Genomic DNA, 3,769 nt, shown 5'->3' with positions numbered 1-3,769 from the left:
CGAGGACACTCCTCAGATCGAATTTAAATAAAGACGAACAATTCGCGATCCTTGAGTGATCCGAAAAAAAAATTCATTGTAGCAGTAGCAATAGTTTTAAAAATGGAAGCCAATATTTAAAATTTTTATTCGTTAGAGAATATCAATTACTTCACGGATATTCTCGGAAATGAGCAAACCATCCGAATGGGCAATGAGCTGGGCAAAGAATGTGAAAGTTGTGCGAAATATCATATCTTCGGCCGCCGTTGCAAAAGCTTAGATTGGGTATAATTTCTGTAGGATTTTCTCATGAATCATCAAAGCTTGAGATAGTATCGTCCTAGAGAATACTTTCACATCCAAAACCTAAAATTAGAGAACTGTTTGTTATTAATTGAAATAGGTAAATAAAATGTTAAATTCAGATCTCATGCTCAAACTTAATTGTTGATATAGAAAAATAAACAACTATATTGGTGCCATTGGTAACATGTAAAACCCACGTTTGCTTGGATGAAAATTACAGTTCAGTGCCGCAGAAGGTGTGTTGCAAATTTGATTAAATAGTACCATTTCATAAAAATCAATACAAATCGACTTTATTTCGATTGAAATTCGCTCCCTTCGATAGCTGTGAGACACCCCTTGCCCTGGATTATATAATGATTAGACCCCAGGTCTGAAAACCCTTGCAGATGGTGATTTTTATGATTTCTACATCTGTAGACTTCATTCCGACAGCATTTTTTATTCAACATTTCATCAGATTTTTCCAGTTTAAATTAGATTCAGAACTGCATCCTTAAAACAGCGTCTATGTGAAGTTTTATGTCAGAGAGGTGAGCCAGCCTAGGGCTGAAAACCTCTCAATTAAAGACAAAAAAAGTATAATGTTCTGCAAATCAATTGTGATTATCAATTGGGAGCTGATCCGGTTTAAGATTCAGCAGTTTATATACTTTTCTTGCTTTTAAGCGGAGCCATTAAGCCCAAGGGTAGACATATAGTTTTGTTGAGATATACATACAACACTATGTCGGAATTTGCTTAGGACTTTGAATTGACACAAGTTGCTTCAAATACAACTGTTTTTTCATTTTCTCTAGACTTATGATTGACAGTAACTTTTTGGAACATATTTAAAAACCAGACACCTTTTGATCTTGATTTCGCATCTCACTATGTCTCATCCATTACTACTATAATCAATATTTTTTAGTATTTTCCCTATGCCCTATTAAGAAAACTAAATAAAAACATGCTCATAACCCACGCAAAAGAAAGTAATGAAAAATAAACGACTTGTAAAATAATCGTAAATTAACGAAATATATCTGGCTGTGCATTTTTATTTAACCTCAAATTGATATAAAATAAGGTATGCCGATTGATATTAGTTTTCCGATAACATTGTAGTTGAACAACCGTGAATATCTCCTTATTTTCAATTTTAATCGCATTTTTTCTGCTTTCCTTACGTTTAAGAAATGATGACGCGAACGCTTAAACGAAAATACAAATGAACAATCGCTCACTTTGAGCGATTGATTGTTTATTCTCGCGAAGGATGAACAATATAACAAGACGGAGTAGCAACCATTGATATGTACAGTCAGTCTGGGTTAAGCTAAGTTAAGCTTTGTACTGGACATAAAATGATCGCGCGATTATCTAATTGTCCGATTCTGTTGTGCGGGTGGATAAATTAATAAGAAAGTGAAACAATCAGTGCAGGTTTGTTCGTGTTTTGTAGAACTTAGAACGATCGTAGATCGCGTCCATGTTTTCTTCATTAAGCAGAACGACCAGCCGGTCATCAAAATTGTGTTCTGCCTTGTGCGGGAAGCAGAACGATCGGCCGGTCACCGAAATTTTGTTCTGCGCAGTGCGGGTGAGTAAGTTAATTAGAAAATTAAAGTTTAGATCGCGCCCAGACAAGTTTTCTTCGGGAAGCAGAAAGATCGGCCGGTCATCGAAACTTTGTTCTGCTTTGTGCGGTAAGCAGATCGATCAGCCGGTCACCGAAATTTTGTTATGCTTTGTGCGGCCTTAAATTAAAATTATTAGTTTTGTTTTTATCGATCAAACTACACGCTATACACGGCATACCGTTTACCAAAACGAACCCTGCCACACTCCCTACCCCATATATCCAACATCCCAGTGATTTCTCGTGGAAGTGCAGATGACTCGTCGACTTCTATCAAAGCGAGAATCATGTCAACATTCTCCTACCCATTCCTCAATTGACCTGCATTCGGACACGGCCGGCGCTGGTATTGCTTATTTTTGGGTCACCAGTTCTTACACATTGAAGATGATGTTAATCCCAAACTTCATCTGTTGGTTCTCTGTGTAATTACAGCTGACCTGGCAATAACGGAGTAGCAACCGTGGGCGGTCAATCATGCTCATGCTCATGCTCAATGTGAAATTCAGAAAGAACTATTTTTGAAATACAAAATAGGAAAATGACGAGCTTGGGATTTAACCCACTACCTCCTGCTCATAAGACAAAAGCGGCAGCTCGTCATATTAAAAAGCAAAAAAGCTGCAAATATTGAAAACATACAAAAAAAAAACCTTTAAACTTTATAACAATTGTAGCACATCTTGAAAATTTTAACATGGAACTGCAAGTTGATAGGCTTCGCAAGTTGCGACAGGATACACGGGTACAAATCCGGAACTCAAAAGTGGCAAAACGAGTCATGATTTAGGGAAAAAAGCGTGTTTTTATGTTATGAAAATACACCATGAAAAATGGTCATGATATCATGACTTATTTTGTCGTAACGTGATTTAGGCGTTACGTTTTTGGTATTTGATAACGAAAAATAGCAAGCTGAGCCATGATATCATGAAGCATATACTCCAGAACAATGAAATGAAGTCATGAAAACAGAATCATAGTTCATGAATCTGGTAGCTGTCGATTATGATTCTGATTGATTTGATGAAAAATGGAAATTTGGATCATGATATCATGACTCATGCACTCTGGAACCATGAGCTAAGACCATGTTAGTAGAATCATAATTCATGAACTTGGTAGCTGTCATTTATGATCCAAGAGTGTCATCGCAAAGGAAAAATTAAAATAAATTTTAGTTTGATGAATAAATAAAAATACAATTTGTTTGTTCTGTGGTATTGAGCTCATAAATAACCTACCAAACTCGAAGAGATCAACGTTTATAGTGGATGCATTTGTCACTACCACTAGGAATTACGTTGCAATTGTATTCTTTCGACGAAATTTACACATATGTCCGATTGTCCAGCTACATAAAGGTAAATATTCTAATTCACTTTCTTCGTCCACATTCATATTAAAACTTCTAGTGCACTATTCTACTTTCGCAGGTAATCCGGCAGTATAGGAAACATTTTGCTATGAACGGCATCTGCGGGAAGCAGTTGTGGAATCGAGAGTCTTGCTGTCTGCAGCATCGATGTTGACGGTGATGGCTCTACCGTAAGATGCATGGTTGGTTGGAAAACTTCTGGACGGATCTTGCTTGCTTCCAGTTCAACTGACGAAGCCGCAACTTGATCACGTTCCCAAAAAGAAATTGTTGCCATGTACTTCCATCTCTGGCACATCACGTTACAGCTGGCACATTCCGTAAAGGTGCAAGGTAAAGGTGGATTGCAATACAAGAGTACCATTCACTATGTTTGTTTTATTTAAAAAAGAGATTTTAAAAAATATGGCCGCCTGTAGATGCTGATGACACTCGCGATTTCACGACACATATACTCGAGAAACTCGTAAAAATACTAC

This window comes from Armigeres subalbatus, chromosome 3 (genome assembly GCF_024139115.2).
Source record: "Armigeres subalbatus isolate Guangzhou_Male chromosome 3, GZ_Asu_2, whole genome shotgun sequence".
Classification (NCBI taxonomy): domain Eukaryota; kingdom Metazoa; phylum Arthropoda; class Insecta; order Diptera; family Culicidae; genus Armigeres; species Armigeres subalbatus.
The sequence above is the reverse complement of the archived record's forward strand: the minus strand, read 5'-3'. Positions refer to the sequence as shown.